Below are 23537 nucleotides of genomic sequence, written 5' to 3'. Positions count from 1 at the left end.
GGTGATGAATAATTCAGTAGCCTTCACCTAGTTCTCTCCTCCTTGGGCAGCGTCTGTAGCTGTCCGTGTGTGCTTGTCAACACGTGTGCCTGTTGTAGGAAGCCACCAGCGCCTCCTGTTCATATAGAATCTTCCAGGTTCCTGAATGTGCTTGGAAAGTTTTCACTCTCCAAGTGTTCTAACATAGGCGGCAGGTGAATTAGGAAGGAGGATAGTGTTATAAACATAAAATGTGTATCTTCTAATTGATATGGACTTTGGTTCTAAAACTAAATTAGAATTACACTTTCTCATTATGAAAACATCCCCCCTTGCCTTCTCCTTTAATAGTTAAGATTCCGTAATCATTACCACTATTGCCTTAGTGCAAAAATATGCATGATCATAAATTCATACTTTAGCTGAAACGTTGTTTGAAGATTGTTTTCAATAAAAATTAAAACCAAATTATTAAAGTTTAAATTTATAAAGTAATTTTGTGAAGTACTTGTCAAGTACATGCTGATGCTATGTAAAGACCAAAGTCCAGTCATTAGAGAATTTAACCAGTCAGTTTGAATATTACCCAGAGTGGTTTAGCCTCATGTTAAATATGTAAGAGAGGGGCGGGTGCTCTGGCATAGCAGACTAAGCCGTTACCTGCAGAGCCAGCATCCCATATGGGTGCCTGTTCCTGTCCCGGCTGCTTCTCTTCTGATCCAGCTCCCTGCTATGGCCTGGGAAAGCAGTGGAAGACGGTCCAAGCCCTTGGGCCCCTGCACCCACGTGGGAGAACTGGCAGAAGCTCCTGGCTCCTGGCTTGGATTGGCCCAGCTCCGGCCATTGCTACCATCTTTGGAGTGAACCAGCAGATGGAAGACCTCTCTCTCTCTGTCTCTCCCTTTCTTTGTCTGTAACTCTACTTCAGGAATCTTAAAAAAAATGGAAAGAGTTCCAATTGCTGTCATCCACTGATACTACTGATGCTGCTAATGCAACAGATGTTACCTGTATTGCACATTAATTCAAGACATATACAAGGGACTTCCCATAAAGTTCATGGAAAATGTGCATTATGAAAAAAAAAGTAGGCATGGATTTCAAATTGTTTTTTTGCACCAAAATAAACTTTTAGTTCCATTTTCCATGAATCTTACAAAGTCCACTTACACACCAAGAGCATAGCTTCTCCTGAGAGACCTGATCAGGTACCGTCTCTGTGAGCATGAATATACCGTGAGCTATTTTAGGAGAGGAGGGGAGACCATTTCTTCACTCAACAGATACTTCTTGAGCATCTCAGTGAGGCCAAACCCTGTACTGGCTGCTGGGGGCATCGCAGTAAATAGGGCGAGGCCGCAGACTTCGCTGGATCCACGGCACAATTGGATTAGATCTATAGTATGCTATTTTCTAGTTGATTTCCCATCATTCTTCTGTCTTCTAGCGATTTGCCCAGGAATCAGGACAACAGGTTCCACTCCCAAACCAAATTGATTCTTGATACAAAAATCAATCAAACGGCATGTTCTCTACCTTTAACTTGGTATACAGTCCCCGCTGATAGCTCTTGGGAGCATGGCATCCTTGCGGCTGGGAGGGTGCTATGCATGGATTCAGAACAAGTTATGTTTTCATGCACTTTCTCCCACAGCCTGAACAGGAGTAGTAGGGAGCCTTGCATTTTTTTAAGGTTTATTTATTTTATTTATTTGAAAGACAGAGGGACAGAGAGAGGGGGAGACACACACACACACACACACAGAGAGAGAGAGAGAGAGAGAGAGAGAGAGAGAGAGAGAGAGATCTTCTATCTGATGGTTCATTTCTATCTGATGGTTCACTCCCCCACTGCTCCAATGGCTGGGGTTGGGCCACGTGGGTGTCAGGGGCCCAAGCACCTGGGCCATCTTCGGCTCCTTCCTCAGGCCTGTTGGCAGGGAGCTGGATCAGAAGTGAAGTGTGGCGGCTGGGACTCGCCCCAGCGCTCTGATAGGGCACGCTGGTGTCTCAGGCGGCAGAACACTCTGGTGCACCACAGCACCTCCTTCTTCACTCAACGACAATTTGCTCTCTGCTGCTGCCAAGCTGTCTCTCCTGTTCCAGAATGTTCCAGAAACACTGTGGTTTTATTGTGGTAAAATATGCCCCACATGCTAGCTATTTTACTCATTCATAGGTACATGAGTATAATTTGGTGGCATTAAATAGACGAGAGGTCTTCAGAAAGCACGTAGAAACTGTGTATTATGGAAAAACTACTTAGGGATTTCAAAGTCTTTTGTACCAAGATAAACATATCTTCCAGTCCCATTTTCTGTGCACTTTTCTCCACAGGCCTTTGTAGTCACAACTTGGTGTAACCAGTGCCACCATCTGCACCCATTCTTCATCATCTTGAGCAAAGCTCTGTGTGTAATAGCCGCTCTCCTCATTCTCCCTCCTCCCAGAGCCTGGGAACCCCTCTTCTACTTCCTGTCTCTATCGGTCTGACCAGTCTAGGTGCTTATTTAAGTGGAGTTGTACAATATCCCTCCCTGCACGTCGGGCTCGTTTCAGTAAGCATGTTTTCGAGGTTCAGATATCTTGTGGCGTGCATCACAATCCCACTCCCTTGCATCGTTTGTGGGTGTCAGCCATCGGTTGACAACGTGGTCTTTTCCAGCTTTAACCATCGTCAATAGTGCTGCTTTGAACATTCACGTACACACGTCTGTCTGAACCTCTACTTTCAACTATTTTGGATCTACACCCGGGAGTGAGATTGCTGGGTCTGATGGTAGATTTCTGTTTGCCCTTTTGAGGAAGTGCCCGATGGCTGTAGCACAGTGCATGCTTGGTGGCAAGGCAGGAGGGCTCCACTGTCCTCACATCCTGTTGTTAGCTACGTCAGTGCCTACAGCACTGTTATCTTTCTTGTTATATTGGAGCTTTCCTGGCTGTGTGATGCGCCTCTTAGTCTCCTGTCACCTCACTTGATTTTAAGTCCATTTTGTCTATTATTGGTATAGACACTCAGCTGCTTTTGATTATTAATTGCATGGAACATAGCTCTTTCCATCCTTTCACACTTGAACTATTTGTGTCTTTGCATCTCAATAGAATCTCTTCTGGGCAAAAGACAGTTGGATCATGTCTTTAAATCTCTATCATTTGCTTGGAGAGTTTAATCCAGTTACATGCAAAGTCATTACTGATCAGGAGGGACCCACTTGTGCCATTTTGCTCTATACACACCACAACACACTTCTGTCCTTTATCTCCTCTACATTGCCTTCATTTGTGCCTGGTTTCTACATTGAAACCTTTTGATTCCCTTCTTATTTCTTTTTTTCCTACTTTATTGACATTTTCTTTGTGGTTACCATGGGGATTGCAGGTAACATCCTAAAAATTAACAATCTAATTTAAATTTAACTTTAATAGCGACTTTATTTAATTTTTCTAAGATTTATTATGTATTTATTTGAAAGGCAGAGTTTGGAAGAGGAGAGCAAGAGGGAGAGATACCTTCCATTGGCTGGCTCACTCCCCAGAGGGCTGCAGCATCTGGATGAGGGCCAAGCCAGGAGCAGGGAGGGTCTTTGGGATCTCTCAGGTCCATGCAGGGCCCCAAGCACTCGGGTCATATTCTGCTGCTTTCCTGGATGCATTAGCAGGGAGCTGGATTGGAAGCAGAGTGGCCAGGTCTCAAACCAGTGTCCACACTGGCTATTGGCATTGTAGGCTTAAGCTAATACGCACCACAACGCCGGCCCCAGCAATTTGATTTTAATAGCACACAAAAAAATCTTCTACATAGTTTTGTTGCAACTCCTTCCTATTATGAACCACTCAGTGTGCTCAGCACTATACATTAGTAATTGCATCTGGGCACTTGTTTTCCAAATCACATGGAATGTAAACCAAAATCATAACCATTCTGCTGTCATCATTGTTCTCACTTGGGGTTGCTGGTGGCCAGGGTGCTTGTTTGTTTCTCTCCATCACTTGGAACATGTTAGCCTGTATATTCTGGCCTCCAGGACGTCCGATGAGGAGCTCAGGACAGCCTTAGTGAGGACCCTTATGTGGGATGCTGTTCCTCTCTTGCTGCTTCCACGAACCTGTCTTTCGAGACTTGGATTATAAAGCGCCTTGCTACGAGTCACTCCACATTTGGTCTACTTGGAATTTATTGGGCCTGCAGAATTTGGGCTCTTTTTGCCCATTATTTCTCTGACTGTTCTTTCTGCCCATTTCTCCTGGGACTCCAACAAGGTATATGCCAGTCCATCTGGTGGAATCCCACAGGTCCTTATGATCTATTCATTTCTATTGATTATTTTTCTCTTTCTCTTTCTTCAGACTCAATAATTTCAATTGTCTTTTCTCTCCAGTTCTTCCACTTGTTCAAATCAGCGTGTGCACCATTCCAGTCTGTTGTCTGTTGTGATTTTCAGCTCTAGAATTGCCTCTTAGGTGCCTTCCATAATTTCTGCATCTTGTCTCATATTCTTATTTTGTTCACACATTGTTTTCTTGTTTTGGTCCAAGCCTTTAGCTTGTTGAGATCTTTAAGATGCTTGCTTTAATGTTTATCTAGAAAATCCAACATCCAGGCTTAAGTTCATTTCTGTCCTTTTATTTTGTTCCTTTGAATGAGCCATTTTTTCCCATTTCTTTGTAGGTCTCACCGTTTCTTAAAGGAAACTGGATTGAATCTTGTAGAAATCTTCTGTCTGCTGGTTCACTCCCCAAATGGTCTCAATGGCTGGAGCCGGGCCAATCTGAAGCCAGGAGCCAGGAGCTTCCTCCCGGTCTCCCACATGGGTGCAGAGGCCCAAGGATTTGGGTTATCTTCTACTGCTTTCCCAGGCCATAACAGAGAGCTGGATCGGAAGTAGAAGAGCTGGGACTCAAACCGGCACCCATATGGGATGCCAGCACTGCAGGTGGCGGCTTTACCCACTACACCACAGCACCAGCCCCTCATTTGTCTACTTTGAACTGCTACAGGCTACCTCTGTGATGGGGTTCAGCCTGAGGGGAAACTTCATGGTCTTATCGGATCTTTTCTGAGCCTGTGTCTTTCCCTGGACATGCAGAGAGTCTCTCTAAATGCTCCATATATTCAGATGTTTTTGAATCATCAAATAACAAAAATATGGTTCCTCTAGTTTCCTTTGAGGCCACTCCATATGACTGAAATTTAAATGACGTCCAGTCTCCTGTCTATAACCCAGTTATCGGAGGCCGGCATCCACAATCAGAGCACACAGCCCCAGCATTTGAGAATTAGGTCCTGATTGTCCACCCTGGCTCCAGGAAGCCGTGGGTGACACGTGGCTTGCTGTGCCCACAGCTGCCTGCTGTGAGGCTAGAAGTGGGAGCTGGACAGGGCAGTACACTGGAGGCTTAACTTGACGGTTGTCCGTGTCGGTTGGCCAGGCAAGCTCTCCTCTGGGAGCCGCAGACATTCACAGCGACTGCCTAGTTCCAGATTAGTTGCTTAAGACCATGTATAACAGCAAACTTGCTGTTTAGGTGGGAGGTTGGATTTGTATTGCTTCCCTCTCTGCCATCCTACCCGACACCAGCCTGTTCCAGGGAGATCTTCTCCAGAAGGTAGAAGACACAGAAGGCAAGCCCAAGCAGGTGCACCTGCACCAGGACGAACTCCTCGAGAGACCATCTCCAGGGACTTGCCTTAAGCAGGGGGCGGCTGTCTGCACCTGAAGCCCCGGAGCCTTTGATGTACCAAACCCACTGGCCTGAAGATGAAGGGCAGAAGGCACGCTCGGACGAGCCATTAGACTATCTGTATGCTATGGTTGCCCGCTGAGCACTCATATCTGAAAGACATCGTGTCATCACAGACATGTGTGTAACACAGAGTCTTTGCTCTGGAGATGTTTGCAATCCGGGGACAATTACTCAACAAATAAACAGCTTTTCGGCTAGAAGTCAAATGCTGACTAAGAGAACAAGCACCCTGCCATGAGCAGGGTGGTGCATATGTAGGGCGTTCAGGGTGGGAAGAGACCAAAGGAAAAATGTGTGCAGATTGGACAGCAGTGTGGGACAAACTGCCAAAAAGATTCTTCGGGGGGCTGGCGCTGTGGCGCAGTGGGATAATGCCCTGACCTGAAGTGCTGGCATATGGGCACCAGTTCTAGACCCGGCTGCTCCTCTTCCAATCCAGCTCTCTGGTATGGCCTGGGAAAGCAGTGGAAGATGGCCCAAGTCCTTGGGCCCCTGAACCCACGTGGGAGACCCTGAGGAACTCCTGGCTCCTGGCTTCGGATCGGCGCAGCTCCGGCCGTTGTGGTCAACTGGGGCGTGAACCATCAGATGGAAGACCTCTCTCTCTCTCTCTCTCTCTCTGCCTCTCCTCTCTGTGTAACTCTGACTTTCAAATAAAAATAAATAAATCTTTAAAAAAAAAAAAGATTGCTCAAGGTGAGTGTCAGGCGTAGCTTGAGACTCAATTGGCTGAGTTAGAGGGTGCTGGGAGGTAAGATTGGAGATGGGTGTTCAGCTGTTGCTTGGGACACACGTGTCCCATCATCGGAGTGCCTGGGTGCCAGTCTCAGCTCCGCCTCTGATCCAGCTCCCGACTAACGCACACCCCGGGAGGCAGAAGGTGATGGCTCACGGAACTGAGTCCCTGCCACTTGTGCGGGACGCCGGGATTGAGCTCTGGGCTCCTGACTCCAGCCTGGCCCAGCACTCGCTGCTGTGCCATTGTGTCTCTCCCTGTCTCTGCCTCTCTGCCTTTCCAATATAATAAATACATCAATAAACATTCTTAAAAAGAAATGGTCGGGAAGATCAGCAGTGGGCAGGTGAGAAGCAGTGAGCAATGTGCTTATATTTTACATTTTTTTGCAATAAAGAAAACCTCAGATACACAAGAAGTTTAAATAATAAGCAAATTAATAAATAAACATAGTACACTAAGGTACCAATATACATATATACATGCAGGCTAGGGACAGGAGACCCATGAGGCATACACACATATATATGTATATTTCCCTTAAATATTTAGCATGATATTTCATATTTCAAAATGTTCTGTAAGTGCTATAAGGTAGGGCTTTGCCTGCCATTTGCTTATTTTTATCCACGTCACATCTACAGCTCAAGATCCCAGAGCAGAAATCGGCTGATGCTTTGGGTAGGAAGTGGTATGCCTCAAACAGGAGTTTAGGAAGATTAATCTAGAAAGGGGCTGTTTTGAGACAATTACCTCACTGTTGTCAGTGAGCAAAAAATCAGTTATTTTTTTCCTTAAGACACAATAATAGTTATTTCCTAAGATCGAACTTAAGACTCTTGACACACTTTTCGAGCTTGAGAGGATTACTTCCACCCAACCAGAGTGTGCAGAGAGTGAACCAATGTCTCCCGCAGCCAGAGGGCCACGGGTCCCCTGACTGCGTGCTGAGCTTGTCCTAGACCCGCTGTTTCTGACGTGTGCGGGCTGCTGCTTTTTAGAGATCTGCCTCCACGGAGGCTACAGAGAGGAAGGAAGGAGGGGAAGGAAAGAAGGGAGCAGAATTTTAAGGAAAGCAGGAAAATTTTAAAAAATAAAGGCTGTGCACGCCCTAGATGAGGGGTTGGCAGACTGCATACTCACAGCTGGAAAACCACTGTCTGTGGCTCTCGGCCACACTCCCAGTCGGCCACAGCCCCTCCGCCCGGCTGTTGTGCTGAGAAATTCACACGTGGCAACCACTGACTGCGCTGTTGCCAATGACACTGTGCTTGCAGAAATAGACACCCGGGTAGACTGGTCTGCTGACTGTGGATTGCTAATCCCCGGCCAAGAAAAACCAACTCCAGGGTGAGACGGGGACACGGTAATTGTGGCTTTCCTGGTGAACATGAAGCCATCTTCCTCCTCTCTGTGTGCCAGCCCCTGGTGCTCGGGGCGATGAATAGTAGCAGCCCCCTTCATGGGAGATTCGTGGGGGTCCGTTACCCATTTAAAAGGCCCTGCCTCCCTCACCTCCCCCCAAACCACAAAGTCTTCTTTCTTCTCAAGTCGTTTGTTCGGTTCACCAGGATTTTGACTCCAATGCTAGGTTCCCATGCCCCGTGCTCCGTATCAGCAAACCTAACAGAGCTGTTCTACTTCTGAGCACTACACCGATTAACAATTGCTTCTAACCATGGACACGTGCACCCGCACCCGCACACACATTGGTAGCTTCCCCAGTGACAAATCAATTGGGAATACGGCCATTGCTAAGTGGTCAGAAGGACCATGTTCCCGGGCTTAGCGTCTTTTAGGTGCAGGCTCACTAAACGTTGGCTTCTCTATTGAAGGGGCCCTTGACTTGTCAAACGTGCCCCTGAGTCACTATTGCAGTCTTCCCCTTGGCTTACCAGCTCCTCTTTCGTTGGGTTTTCTCCCTTCCAACACAACTATGGCCTTTTGGTTTAGAGGAGCCTTTATGTGTGTCTCTTTGGGAGAGCTTGACCAAGGTCCCAACAGGCAGGACAGGAAGATAATGGAAGTGACACCCAACAGTGCTGCTTTTGAAATCTTCCTTCCTGGCCAAACATCTGGGCAAATTTGGTTCCTGGCCATGGAGGTGTAAACCCAAAGACCTACTCATCATCCCACGAGAAGACAGGTAACATTTGCAAGTGGGACAAGAGAGGGGCTGGCGCTGTGGTATATTGGGTAAAGACACTGCCTGCAGTGCCGGTATCCCATATGGGTGCCAGATCAAGTCCCAGCTGCTCCTCTTCCAATCCAGCTCTCTGCTATAGCCTGGGAAAGCGCTAGAAGATGGCCCAGGTTCCTTGGGCCCCTGCACCAGCATGGGAGACCTGGAAGAAGCTCCTGGCTCCTGGCTTTGGATTGGCACAGCTCCGGTCATTGCAGCTAATTGAGGAGTGAACCAGCGGATGGAAGACCTCCCTCCCTCTCTCTCTCTCTCTCTCTCTCTCTCTGTCTCTGTCTCTGTCTCTCTCTTTCTGCCTCTCCTTCTGTGTAACTCTGACTTTCAAATAAATAAATAAATCTTAAAAAAAAAAAAAGTGGGAGAAGAGACAGTTTAGCACAAGGTCTAGGTACAAAATGTGGGTAGGGTTAGGGGACCCATGAGGGCTGGTACAGTCCACTAGGACTAGTTAGCTTGCCTGGGATCTAAGGGTGAGGGGAGAGAGGGTATCTTTAAGGACAGGGCTGCCAGGCTGGAGCTGTGACCCTCCAAAGAAGATGTACCCAATTCCAAACAGCATAAAGAAAGGAGCTGAGGTTCTCTTCTCCCGCTGGAGTTTGGAGGTCTCCCCTGGGAAGGAATCTTCACCTATCTTTGGCTTCCGGGTCACCAGATCCAGCAGAAAGCAGAGCCGAGAGAGAAAGCTGTTGCAATTCACAGGAAGTCCGCCATTCCCGCTCACAGAGCTGGCCGGACAAGAGTGCAGTGGCTTGGGAAGGGCAAATAGAAGCACTCTTATCCAAAGAGTTCCCTTGGCTTTTGCACCCTGTGGAAGATAAGAAGTGTCATTGCTTTCTGCCTTCGGGGCTCAACACTAAGGGTCAGCCATTGGTTCCAGCCTTGATTGCTCTGTGAAGAGAGTCATCAAAAATGCATCTCCCTTAGTGTTAACAACACAGCTTCCAATGTCTGGCTCCAGCCTACCCACCCCAACAGGGGTGTGTGGGCAGCTATTGAAAACTTCTGTGCTCCAGTGTCCTCATTCACAACATGAGGTCCTGGGCCCTTCGGGGCTGTGAAAGCAAGCAAAGGAGGTGCCCGTTGGCCGCTCCTTCCATGCATGGATGTGTCTGCAGTCTGCGGCCATGGCCCTTGTGACAGGTACTGTGTCTGTGACCATCTTGGCCATGCACAGATGCCATGGCTGTTGGAGGAAGATCTTTGGATACCGGAAAACAAACCTTGGCAGTGTAGGCAGAGAAAGCAGATACAGAAGTTGGCAGTGCGCAAGGCTCACAGCCTGTCTGTTGCACCTACCTGGGGGATGCAGACCCAGCCCCTGGAGTGGTACCTGCCACCTGCAAGCCCCCTGGTGGTGCTGTCACTCCCCTGGGAAACAGCTCCCTCCATTAGCTAAGGAGAGTGCCTAAGGGAGAGAGGCACCCTTTAGGCAGGCTCTGCCCTGGGTGCTGACACTTCCTGTGGGCCAGGGGATAGGGGCAGAGGGGCAGAGAAAGGCTGCAAAAGGCCAGCCAGCACGCCTTTCTAACTTGGCAAACAGAGCTTGATGCTGTTTGAATTTGCAAACTAATGATAAGAAATAATTGCTAAATAGCTCAATAACTGACAGGAAATTACCTCTTTTTCTCCATAACAATGCAGCCAGCCGATTCAATTAGGGCTCCTGTAGATTAAAAGCAAAATGTTTGTTTACACGATTCATTTCCAACAATGACAATGGATGGGAGGGATGGGAGGATGGGGAGAGGAGGAACCAGAAGGGAAGGGTTTAAAAGACATGCCTGGGCCAGCAGGGACCCCACAGGACAGCTCCTCCTCAAACTGCTTAGTGAGGAGGTCAGAGGTCAGATCAAAACCTCAGAGAACTGCGCTGAGATTCTCAGCATGCCCCAGGCCTGCAGGAGGGCAGCCCAGGCTCCTAGGTGGAGAGCACACATGCCCCAGCCAGTAACAGAGCCAAGTGGCATCCACTTTGCAAACTTGCCCTCACCCTCCCTTATTACTGTGCCTGTTCCAAGTTCAAGTTTCCACTGCGCCAGAAGCAGATCTTTGTCCCCAGTGTCGTTTATCAAGGACTTGACAATGATCGACAGTTTTTACCTCTTCTAAGAAAGTTTGCAAGAAAAACAACAGCAAACACCCAATTCTTAAAAAATAAATGTCATTTTCAACTCCAAGGAATAAATGTCTCATTGATGGGCTCACTAATAAGGGTGCGGAGAGATAGCTTAGTAGAAGGGGTCCTCTGGGTCTCCCCAAAGAAGCTCATCCTGTGACAGCATCTGCTCCGTCCCACGGGCCAAAGAAAGCCAGAGGATCCAGGCCAGGGGAGAAGAGAGAATTCCAGCATTCTCAGTAGCGAAAAGCTTCCTGCAGTGCTTGGTGCGGGGAACATCAGAAGGCAGGAGCCCTCCCCAGAGCCGGGGTTAAGGTCTCTCCCTCTCCTGAGACCCGGAGGTTCCGAGGCAATGATGGGTAGCAGCAAAGCTGCAGCAGACACCAATGATCCACAGCACCGTTGTTTTCCCCCTTAGAAATAAGCCCAGGGACCCCAGCTGAGCCTGTTTCTACAGCTCCTCACTGCTTATGCAAGCAAATCAGCACTGTAATTTCTTCTCTCTCAGGGCAAGAGTTTTCAGAGCAGAAAGTTGGACTCCCATTCGCACAGTCAAGTGACAGTCCATCCATTCTCCCTTCCCAGCTCCGCCACCCCGCCCCCAGCTCCTCCCCAGCTAGATCCTTCCCTGCACCCAAGTCCACACCAGACACCTGCTCCATTTCTCTGCTTTGGAACCCAATTACAGTTGGCTGGTGCGAAATTAACACACACAGCCATGAAATGATGCTATAGACGCTTTGCAGAAATCACTCAATCAGACAGAGAGAAACCTTTTTTTAAAAAATATGATCATCATTTCCCACCATCAAATTTCACAGGAAAGAGCAGTCTGATTGAACCACCTAGTTAAACCGTGTATGAAATTGGTCATTCTCACCATAAACAGGGTTCCGCTGACTTCTCAGAGCAAACTAACAGCATCAAGGCACTGACTGGCTGGAAAGAACAGGTCCTAATGTTAGGAAGGAAGTTAGGTATGAGCTTATGTGTGCGTGACAAAGGCCTCCGGAGAAGACTTCTATGTCCAGCGTATGTATCTACATCTCAAAGTTATCCGGATAATGCTTCAGGGCAGCTCGGCCTTCCTGTCCTGCCCTGCCCCTTCTACCTGATAACCTGCCAGGTGGAGATCCCCGCCCCTTCTGCCTGACAAATCTTCCACAATCTCCCAGGTGCAGCCCAGTGTCTGCATTTCAAACACCCTGCTCAGCATCCCCATTCTCTAGGGGGTCCTGCTCACCCTTCCTCTGAACCCAGGATGGCACCAGCTAGGCTTCCTCCTGTCTGATACCTTCAAGGAAAAACTCAGATAGGAGCTTCTTAGTATTTACAGCCATAAAATCCTTTGTTTCAGGAGGAGATGTGTGAAGACAGAGACCCATCTCCTTAACCCCCACCCACCCAAGCCTCAACCGACTGCGGCTCAGCCCTCTGCCTCTCTGCTGAGCCGCCCGCCTGGCCTGGCCAGGTGTACTCTCTCTACTCAATCATGTAACCTCGCTCCTCCCTCCCCCCCAGTCTCTCAGGCTCTGTCTGGAGGGGTGCCCATCCATCCTTACGGATGTCCCTTCCCTAATAAACCTCCCACTACTCTCTGTCTCACACCTGAATTCTTTCTTGCGCGAAGACAAGAACCCTGCAATTTCTCCGGTAACACTAACACTGCTTGATTATGTTCCTGTTCTCACCCCCATCCAGGTGGAAACGCTAGACTTACAGGCTTCAGGGTTAGGTACATCCCCCCTTCTTCCCGGGTCATCCAACACGGTGGGCAAAAGTCTAGGCTTGGAGCCCATATCCCATCTGCCTGTGCTAACCACCTCTGGACCAGCAAACTCAGGAGTAGGCTTGGTCAGCCCTTCATCATGGCGTCTGTTTCTAATTCTGGCGTCTGTTTCTAATTCTTCTCCATCCTACAAGAGCACTTGAAAAGAGTTTGCTTCCTTGGCCTGAAAATAAAGAATGGAATGGGATGCAAATAAAGATATGATGATTAAAAAAAAAAAAACACTCTTTCACGGTACACTACAGTCTCCAAAAATGGGTGATCTCTAATGTTTCGTTAAACAAATGCCAAACCATTTCACACACACACTGTGAAAGCTTCCATTTCCTTTCCAACAGCTGTCTGATAGTTACTTGTTTATGCCCATGAGGGCCTCCTTTTTTTTAAGATTTATTTTTATTCATTTGAAAGACAGAGTTACAGAGAGAGGTAGAGAGAGAGAGAGAGAGAGGTTTTCCATCTGTTGGTTTACTCCCCAGTTGGCCACAATGGCTGGAGCTGCGCAGATCTGAAACCAGGAGCTTCCTCCAGGTCTCCCAAGTGGGTGCAGGGACCCAAGGACTTGGGCCATCTTCCATTGCTTTCCCAGACCGCAGCAGAGAGCTGAATCAGAAGAGGAGCAGCTGGGACTTGAACCAGCGCCCATAGGGGATGCCAGCACTGCAGGCGATGGCTTTCTCCGCTACGCCACAGCGTTGGCCCCAAGGAGCCTCCTTTTGTTCTCCTGCTGCCCTGCGGCAGCTTCTCTCTACTCCACCTGAGGGTTACGATATCTCTCCTCCTACCCGGCTGACCACAGGCGGTTCCTGCAGAGGATCTTAGGCTGTGCCCATGCACGCATAAAGCCTGCAATTTTGAAAACTGTTAAAAATCCAAACATAATGGCTTCCGGCTGTGAGCTCTGCTCATTTTCCTTCTACTAGCAGTGTTCGTTAGTTGATGACAAAATCTTACAAATTTTGATCATGTGGTCGTGGTGGGGATTCCAGGTGTTTTAGTAGTGCTGAATGTGCTTCCCCCTAGAGTGTGGAACAGTAGATAAATCAGTTTCCGTGCATGATCTAATGGAATTTTCATAACAACCCCAACAAGGTAGATATTCTTGTTATCCCCAATATACCCGTAACACAATAAAGGCTCAAGACAAAACTGGGAGTACCATCCTGGAATTGCAAGCAGCACAGTGACAATCTGGTGCCACATTTGCCAGAAAGCGTAAAATAATAAAAATCATAATAAATAAAATAATAAAGGCTGGCGCTGTGGCTCACTAGGCTAACCCTCCGCTTGCAGCGCCAGCACACCGGGTTCTAGTCCCAGCTGGGGCGCCGGATTCTGTCCTGGTTGCTCCTCTTCCAGTCCAGCTCTCTGCTGTCGCCCGGGAGTGCAGTGGAGGATGGCTCAAGTACTTGGGCCCTGCACCCCATGGGAGACCAGGAGAAGCACCTGGCTCCTGGCTTCGGATCAGCACGATGCGCCAGCTGCAGCGGCCATTGGGGGGCGAACCCACGGAAAAGGAAGACCTTTCTCTCTGTCTCTCTCTCACTGTCTACTCTGCCTGTCAAACAAATAAAATAAAAAATAAAAATAATAAAAAGCTCCATGACAATAAACAGAATACAAGTCAGGTGGCAGATGGCCTGGGCTCACCCCTGATGGCTTCACTCCCATGCTTTAGGGGCTCGGCCTTCCTCCCCTCAAACTCTCTCTCCCTCTTTTTGACCCTCATCCTCCAGCAGGTCCACCCAGACTTCTTCAGAGAATGGTGGTCTCTGGTTATAGGGGGGCTGGAAGTTGCAAGGCCCCATGATGCCTTGGTTCTGGAGCTCCTATAATTGCACCTCCCCCACATTCTGATGGTCAAAGTCACAAGGACAATGTGGGGGGTGGAATTAGACTCAATGGGACCAGCTGCAGAGTTGTGTGGTCACAGCTTCTGGTCTACCACGAATGATGACCGAGAGGAAGAAGTGGGATGCACACAGCACACACACACACCCTGCACCTGCACGATGCTGGGGCTCTTGATTAGAAAGGTCAGTCTTCAGAGGACAGGGACAAGTGCCCTGGGCACACTCCAACACTTAAAGGAAGATGACTGACACATTCCAGATCCCCGGAGAAGATTCTAGACGAGGGTATCAGAGACTGAGTTTCTGCTCTGTGTATTTTTTTTTTTTTGGACAGGCAGAGTTAGACAGTGAGAGAGAGAGACAGAGAGAGAGAAAGGTCTTCCTTTTTCTGTTGGTTTATCCCCCCGAAGTGGCCACTACAGCTGGCACATTGCGGCCGGCGCTGCGCCGATCCGAAGCCAGGAGCCAGGTGCTTCTTCCTGGTCTCCCATGGGGTGCAGGGCCCAAGCACTTGGGCTATCCTCCACTGCACTCCCGGGCCACAGCAGAGAGCTGGACTGGAAGAGAAGCAGCCAGGACAGAATCTGGTGCCCCGACTGGGACTAGAACCCCGTGTGCCGGCGCCGCAAGGTGGAGGATTAGCCTAGTGAGCCTCAGCACCGGCTTGCTCTGTGTATCTTATCAACCAGCTGCGTGAGCCTGGACGTTGAGTTTCAGCGCGATTCTCCGTATTGACGGCAGAAGGCTACTCCTACCCTCCTGCCAGCGTTGTTGGGAGGCCCCAGTGAGATGCCAGGTAGCAGGCTGCAGAGGACCCAAAGCTCCCAGCAAGATCCAGCCATTGCAAGGTGCTGGGGAGGAGGAGTTAGACAGGGCCTGGTGAGGAAAGCAAGGCAGGTGTCATTAACCAGCACATATAAAGGGATCTGTCTGCACTGGGTGCAGTTTCAGGGTGCTCCCCAGGGGCTCCTGGGCTGGAGGCTGGTTATCCATTTTTGCAGTGATGTTGAGAGGGCCTGGGACCTGTATTAATCAGCTTAGGAAGGAGGAAACTTTATATTGGCTTGTGGCTGGAAGTTCACAGTCAAGGGCATGTGGCCTCATGTGTCTGGCTTCTGGTGGAGACGAGTGATGGCCCAAGGGGTGTGGAGGGAAGATCACATGGAGAGAGAGAGAGAGAGAGAGAGAGAGAGCGAGCTCAACTTATCTAGCCAACCCTTTAGCGAGAGTTCTCTTCCTAGGGCAAATCACTGGTGACCTACAGACCTCCCACCAGGGCCACCCCCTTGCTGCCATAATCAGACCAAATCTCTGCCCCTGGTGCATCCACCATTAGAGTTATTTGTGATGAAATGCGACTTTGGGGTGTAAGCAGCTGCATGAGCTTGGGGAGTTCAGTCGTGTTTGATCCATAAAAGGGTCTTTAAGAGGTGGGGCCTGGTGGTGGGTCCTCGGGACCCTGAGGATTAATGCACTTTTCACAGGGTGAGTCCTTCTGAAACAGCCAGACTGGCCCCTCGCCCTGGCTTCCTGTCCCACCACGGGGCGGCCCCCAGGGGGTGCTCTTGCCATTGGGATACCATCGACCATGCGGCCCTCACCAGAGGCTGACTTTCAGTCACCCCTATGGTGAGCCCCTTAGGTCACTTATCTTAGCCTGAGGTACTTGTTATAGCAGTGGGAAATGGATTCGTGCTGGGATTGTCTCCAAGTCGTCACCTTCCCATAGGTGAACCCCACGTGTTCTGTTCTGTACACGCACCAACCACGTGGCGCTTCCTCAAACGCTCCTCTGGAATTAGCTAGACTTCTCTCAAGGTCTCGGCTTCAGACAGGCCCTGGTTGGTCTGCCAGCTCACTCTTACTAACCGAGTATCTTGGCATTTAGCATCTGAGCATCTTGGCATTTAGCGTCCGTGAACACTGGTTTCTCCTCTCGGGAATAACAGCTTCTGTCTCAGGAAGTTGTAAATGCCATGTTGGGTGAAGGTGAAAACAACGGTAGCCGTGGCTGACGTTGCAGTGAGTGCTCAGTGAATCTTGACTCTCCGATCTCCCCCAGGCTGTAAGTATTTGGAGAAATCGGGATCCCAGGAGACATAGGAGAGACCCTTAGCAAAGCCAGAGAGCAGAGGAGGGTTGCTGAGGAACCCACCACTCTCTTTGGTTCACCATTGTACCCAGCCCAGGGTAGGCATAACTTTGGAACCCAAGAAATCTTTGTGGAGGATGCAAGTCCCAGGACACTAGGCTTACGTCTTGTGCCCTATCTCACGCCTGGCTACCTATGCTCTTTCTTGTGGACCTCTCCCTAGTTAGTACCTAAGACGTAAGGACAGTGTGTAACTCAGTGTCTTTCCTGGCACAGGACGTGGTGCTTTGTTCCACACAAAATGGTTTGGGAGCTCTTCAGGTGTCACAAGCAAGAAGGAGCAGACCAGGTGGGAAAATCTGGCTCCTGTTCCTCTCTCCCCCAACCCTACCCCAACCAACCCAACAAGCTTGGGCATATCATGCCCTTGTAGAGTCCAGCTCCCTCCCTGTGTGGTCAAGACCCATATCTCTAAGGATTAGCATCCCCAAAGCCATGGAAAACAACGCAATGTCATCTCTAAAGAGTTTAAGTGGGGGAGGAGGGTGGGCAAAGGCGGGGTTTGCAGCGGCCATTCCAGATTGGCAGCTGTCACAGGTCTTAGCGAAGAGGCCGTGAGGTTTCTCAAGTCAGTTAAGTTCCATGCCCCCTGGATAGCTCTGACCTGCTATCCTTGAGAGCCCCAGTCACCTGACTTCCAGCAGGGGGCTGCACCCAAGTGCTCGAAGCTCCCCCAGCAGATCATACGGCCAAGGGCTCTAGAGACCTGGGACCCTGTCAGAGAAGTGGCCACCGTGTTGCCACTGTTCCCAGGTCTGTCCTGATGCAGCTGCTGTTCGGAGAGTGGGTTGGCAGTAGGAGCAGTTGCTGCTATGCGTGGGGCTCCCGGGGAGTCCTCACGCAGGCCCTTCTTGGGAATAGGAACCCTGGGATTCGGAGGGGATGGAGGGGTGGACGTTTGGACCAGCAGTTGAGACATCCACCTCCCATGTTAGAGTGGCCGGATTTGAGACCCAGCTCAGCCCTTGATTTCAGCTTCCTGCTAATGTACATCCCTGGAGGTAGCAGATGGTGTCTCAAATACTCAGGTCCCCTTCACAAACAGGAGATACCTGGGCTGAATTCTGGACCCCTGGCTTCAGCCAAGCCTTCATTGTTGCCATTGCAGGCATTTGGGGAGTGCACCAGTGGTTGGGAGCTCTCTCGGGGGGGGGGGGGGGAGAAGGTTGGTAGGCACATAGCAGTTAAGAGTCAAGGACTTCAAGAATAAGGGGAGGGAAGACACTTCTCTTTCTGTCACCTTTCCTTTCAAGCACATAACCATAAATACGTAAACTTTTTGAAGCAAACGCTGTGGTGCAGCAGGTTAAGCGGCCGTCTGCAGTGCCAGCATCCCATGTGGGTGCTGATTTGAGTCTTGGCTGCCCCACTTCTTATCCAGCTCCTTGCTAACACACCTGGGAAAGCAGTAGAAGATGGCCCAAGTGCTTGGGCCCCTGCACCCACGTGGGAGACCTGGAAGAAGCTCCTGGCCCCTGACTTTGGCCTGGCCCAGCCCCAGTCTTTGTGGCCATTTGGGCAGTGAACCAGCGGATGGAAGACCTTTCTGTCTGTCTGTCTGTCTGTCTCTCTCTCTCTGTGTGTGTGTGTATGTGTGTGTGTGTCCCCTTCTCTCTCTGTAAATCTGCCTTTCAAATAAATCAATGGGTCTTTTAAAATAAATAAATACACTTTTTAAAAATCCAAAATATAGAGACAACTCAAAATGTCCATTGGAGGGAGAATAGATTAATAAAGTGTGGTGTTCATTCAGTGGGATATATTTTTTAAAAAAATTTATTAATTTTATTTGATAGGCAAAGCAATAGAGAGAAGGACAGACAGATCTTTCATAGGCTGATTCATGCCCCCAAAGGGCTGCTTCATCCCAGGCTGGTCCAAGACAAAGACAGGAGCCTGGACCTCTATCTGGGTCTCCCACATGGGTGCAGGGGCCTGAGGACTTGAGCCATCCTCTACTGCTCTCAGAAACCTTAGCAGGGAGCTGGATGCAAAGTAGAGCAGCCAGGACTTGAACCTGCACCCACCTGCGATGCCAGCTTATAGGCAGCTCCTTAACCCGCTGTGCCACAACGCTGACTCCCAGTGGAATCTGCTACAGCAGTGACACGTGACTGTATGGGTTCATCTCAGGAATCTCACCTTAACAGGAAAAATAAATCCAAAATGATCCCATGCATCATGGCATCATTCCAACTGTTATACACAAGTCACTGTGATTTTAGGAAAATCCAAACAATGGAACCATGTAAGAAGAGAACGATTTGGAATGCGGTCACTACTACGTGTGGACACCATAAAGGACTCTTTGTTTGGGTGGAGGATTTGCAGGCACTTGTCACGTAATGAAGAATGGCTGAATTCAAAACAGCGAGCATGGACCACAAATGAGAGCACGCCAGGAACTCAGATCGCGATCCACCTGACTCTGCGCACCTCAGGAAACCAGCTCTGGGGAAGAGCAAGGGAGCCTCAAAGCCCCCTGCCCCCGCCCCTGCAGAAGCCGACATTCCTGAGAGGGAGGGGTGGACATCATCCTTTCCAGTCCCGAGCCTGCTGCAGAACAAGAGCTTCGCCTAGGACCGCAGGCAACCTCTCGCCAAACGAAACCCGCGCGCATGCGTAATTCTCACAGGATTCTTCAGGTCGGATGTGCGACACGGGTCTCGGGGAGAAATCTGCGTGGGCACAGCGCTGAGCTCCCACCGCAGGCCCCTTGGACCGTGCTCCTCCTAAACTGTGACCTGGAATCACCTTTCCCTTTCTGAGTTAGCTTCTCTCAGGCGCACTAGTATAGCAGCGAAAAGCGGACTAGCACAAGGGGTTGTGTCGAGCTTGCCCGTGTTCCCTCTTTGCCTTGGAATCCAGCGGGCAGGAAGTACAATGGCCAGTTCTCTCCTGCTTTCAGCTTGATGATAGGCACTGTCTCCTGGTGCTGTGCCAGCCTCACTTCTGGTGCCCCCCCCAAGGTCCCCGCGGGGGCTTCTCAGGGGGCACTTGGATCTCAAAGCACAGTGACAGCCAGAGCTGGCTCCTGCTGGTTCAGCACGTCACATGTGCCTTGCTCTTCCCAATTCTGCATTCATGTTGGTAACCAGATATCAGCCATGATGGGAGGATTCACACCATCCACGTCCACAGACACGACCCGTCAGGATTCCCTTCCCTCCCACCAGAGCCCGTCTATCGGAAGCCATCAGCTGGGTGGCATGCTACGTGGGCTGCCACCGCACTCCCGGGTGCATGAGAGAAGTGTCACGGGCACAGGCTAGGGAGGCCATGGGCCAGCTTCCAAATCTAGATTCTCCTTCTCTACCTACTGCACCTTAGATCCCATGGGAAAAAATGCTTAGTGTTTACTAAGGCTGCTCTCAGGATGAGATGCACACAGTACTGAGTATCTGGTGCTCAGATCCCACTCTTCCTGTCATTAGCACGGGTGGTGTCATGGCACAGGTGCTGACCAACCCTGCTCTGAGGGCCCCGGGGGAATTCACACAACAGTGCATGGCAGTTTTCAGTCTCAATCGTGTCTTCCCCCAGTCTCTCCAGCTTTCGTACTGGACTCAGCTCCAGGGAGCCTCCTGGGCCCTCCAGGAATGTAGATGTCGGAGCAGACTGCTGGCTACAAGTCACACAGCCAGCTCCTGGGATGTGCCTGCCCCCAGCACCGGGGCCCCAAACACCCCCATGATTAGGAAGAGTGCTCCTGCAGGGAGGCGGGAGGGGGGCTCCGTCCTCCCTGGGAAGTAAGCAGGAGAACATCAGGCGAACTTGTGCCTCGGTGGGCAGACTCCAGTTCACAACGGCCTCGTCTCTGTTGGCTGAACAAATAGGAGAGAGACGCTCCGAGTCTCCCATCATAAGGAAAAGTCAAAGAAGGGGAAACGTTGAGTCCCTGTTTGATCATCCCGCACGGTCCCCTTGTACTGAAAGCTCACACTGTAGCCCCTTAATAAGCACAATTGCTGTTAATAAAAAGTATATCTTGATTGACCAAAGTTCTATGGAAGGAGGCATCTTGTCAAAATCAAAGACATGGAGGAGGGATTCTAGAGGCAAGTACCATTAGTCTTTTCAAAGGTAATTTTAAAGTCAAGGGAAAAAAATTAAAAACTCTTGTTGAGTATTTCTCCTCCCCCAGGGTGCATGTCGGAGACACAGCCCATCCCCCCAGGCAGCCCTGAGCAATCAATCAGCCTGGCATGGGATACAAAATATATTTGTCAGCCTCAGGCTAGTTGGAGCCAGGAATGGACGAGATGTTCATACAGAGTCCTTTGCAACTCCAGGTTGCAATAATAGTGTGGCTATACGACCCGGCCCTTACATGGCCATTGGCCAGGTTCTCAACAAATATCACAATTAATTGGTGGAATGTGGCAACATTTCCTGGGGTTCACTCTTTCTAGTGGAGGAGGGTTTGTTTCTCTCTAAATAACCTAAGATCTCTATTTGTTGCATATTTTGTCTGACGAAGCATTATTGATGGTGGCGGTGCTGGTAGCCATTAATAACAGCGGGAAGAATAAAAATAATGTCACTTTATGTTTCTAGCTAAAACAAATGAAGGCAATTATTCAGCTTGATAAAGTGTCACGTGCTAGTCCCGCCTCCTTCTCACCCCTCTGAAGTTTCAAGCCTGCTCAAGGAACAGAGTGTCCTCTTCCATCTCATGTCCCTCTGAATCTTCCTAGATTTTTTTTTTCAAAAAACTAATTTATTTAAGCGTCTGACAGACAGACATACAGACAGAGACAGAGAGTGCCTATCTGCTGATTCATTCCCCAAATGTCCACAATGGCTATGGCTGGGCCAGGGCTGCAGTCGTCGGCAACTGGGAACTGAATCCAGCTCTCCCACATGGATGGCAGGAATCCCACTACTCGAGTCATCCCCACTGCCGCCCAGGGTCTACACCAAGGCAGGAAGCTGGAGTTAGGAACCAGGACCGGGAAGCAGACTCGTACTGTGATCTGGGACAGGGGCTTTTAATAACGGCTGGGCTCAATGCCTGCCCCTCCACGGGCCTTTTTTTCTGGTGGCATTGGGTTGTCACACGTGTCCATCAGGCTGCAAGGAGCCTGTCGATGCACTGACACCTGCCAACTGAGCTCCGGGAACGAGACACCGGGTGGGTGTCATTCCCGCAAGAAGTAGCAGCTGGTTCTGGCATCTGCATGGGCCCATGGGTGCCGCAGCCTCTGATTGTTTCATTGGATTTGAATGACCTTATCACCTTCCTGAAATTGGGCTCTTGAAATTTTTTTTTTTTTTTTTTTTTTTTTTTGGCCAAGCAGAGTAGTTAGACAGTGAGAGAGAGAGACAGAGAGAAAGGTCTTCCTTCTGTTGGTTCACTCCCCAGTGACTGCTATGGCCGGCGCTGTGCCGATCCGAAGTCAGGAGCCAGGTGCTTCTCCTGGTCTCCCATGCGGGTGCAGGGCCCAAGCACTTGGGCCATCCTCTACTGCACTCCTGGGCCACAGCAGAGAGCTGGACTGGAAGAGGAGCAACCGGGACAGAACCCGGCACCCCGACTGGGACTAGAACCTGGGGTGCCGGCGCCGCAATGCGGAGGATTAGCCTAGTGAGCCATGGCGCCGGCCGGGCTCCTGATTTTAACAGCTGACAAAACCCAAATCCAAACTGAGGCAGTGCAACCCCCCACCCCGCCCTCACCCCAGGCCACTTAGGAAGTGGTGGGTGTTGCACAGCTGGAACCCAGATCCTGGCTCACCTGCCACTAAGTCCTCGGACCAATTCTTACTGTGTCACATCCCGCTTCCCAAGTAGACGTCAGCAACATTGGCAGTGAAACGCTGCACATCCTCAGAACACCAGGTCAGGTTCGCAAGTACAACTGGAGTTCATCTGCATTGGAAAAATCACCATGTGTGAGTGCTGAGTTTGGAGGCTGGGGTTCGGGATTTGCTGGCTGGCAGTGGAGCGGGCTGGCAGCTCCACACGGGGCATACACACATTGCATCCGCGTTCCTTCCCACACGTGGATACCCAGCCCAGCACACACTTGTTAATTTAATTTATTTGTAAACATAACCTGTCAAATTTTGAGATGATGGATGATTTGGGGCTTTAATAAATCCAACATTGAATGAGCCCAAGAAATTGTTTAGTGTCAGCTTTTCACTAAATGCAATTAGTCATGTGGAAATATTACAGATATAAAAAAATAATCTTCAGTGGAATTTCATAGATTTCGTAGAGTATACAGAACAGAGGCAAGCTGCTTGGTTAGAAAGAGAGAGAAAGGAAGGAAGACAGGGGAGAGGGAAGATATGGGAAGGGAGAGGGAAGGAGAAAGATGGGTAGAGAATCACAGAGAGAGAAAGAGAGAGAGAGGTTTTCCACCTGCTGATTCACTCCCCAAATGGCTGCAATAGCTAGGGTAGGGCCAGGCTGAAGCCAGGGAGAGAGCTCCTTCATCCACTGGTTTTCCTCCGAAATGCCTACAACAGCCAGGGCTGGGCCAGGCTGCAGCCAGAAGCCAGGAGCTCCATCCTGATCTCCCGCAGGGATGCCAGGGGCCCAAGCACTTGGGCCATCACCTGCTGCCCCCCCGCAGGATGCACATTAGCAGGAAGCCAGAGTCGTAAGCAGAGCTGAGATGCAAAACACAGGCTCTCTGACATGGGATGTGTGCTTGCCAAGCAGTCTTAGCCACTGTGCCAAACAAACACCTACCTCTGTGGCTGACAATTAACAATGCATATGTAGAGGGTGTGCCTGCAACAATGTAGCTACCATGTAAGAACTGTTCCTTTCCTTAGGCCTCATTCTATCAGGCCATGGAATGGGAATAATAAACAAGCCTCCCATTCACCACTTGTGTGATATTGACACTGTGCGTTGCACCGCAGGTGTGCCCAGGGGCCCCATTCAGTGGGTTGGGGAAATGACATTCTTCGCATTTTTCCAATCAGGCGCTGGAAATAGGGAAGATTCCCCT

General features: G+C 49.9%; 1 long non-coding RNA gene across 1 annotated transcript; it reads right to left on the bottom strand.

Moving 5' to 3' along the window:
* Window positions 1–9088: 9088 nt before the first annotated feature.
* LOC149124959 (uncharacterized) lies at window positions 9089–12355 on the bottom strand. The gene is made up of 3 exons (XR_016212529.1): window positions 11657–12355; window positions 10278–10323; window positions 9089–9465 (listed from the first exon to the last, which is right to left on the bottom strand). It is a non-coding gene; the product is annotated as an uncharacterized LOC149124959 (long non-coding RNA).
* Window positions 12356–23537: the final 11182 nt, after the last annotated feature.

The sequence above is a fragment of the Oryctolagus cuniculus genome, chromosome 8 (genome assembly GCF_051225735.1).
Source record: "Oryctolagus cuniculus isolate XC-2025 breed Fujian yellow rabbit chromosome 8, ASM5122573v1, whole genome shotgun sequence".
NCBI lineage: Eukaryota > Metazoa > Chordata > Mammalia > Lagomorpha > Leporidae > Oryctolagus > Oryctolagus cuniculus.
This window is presented reverse-complemented; position numbering and strand designations above follow the sequence as displayed.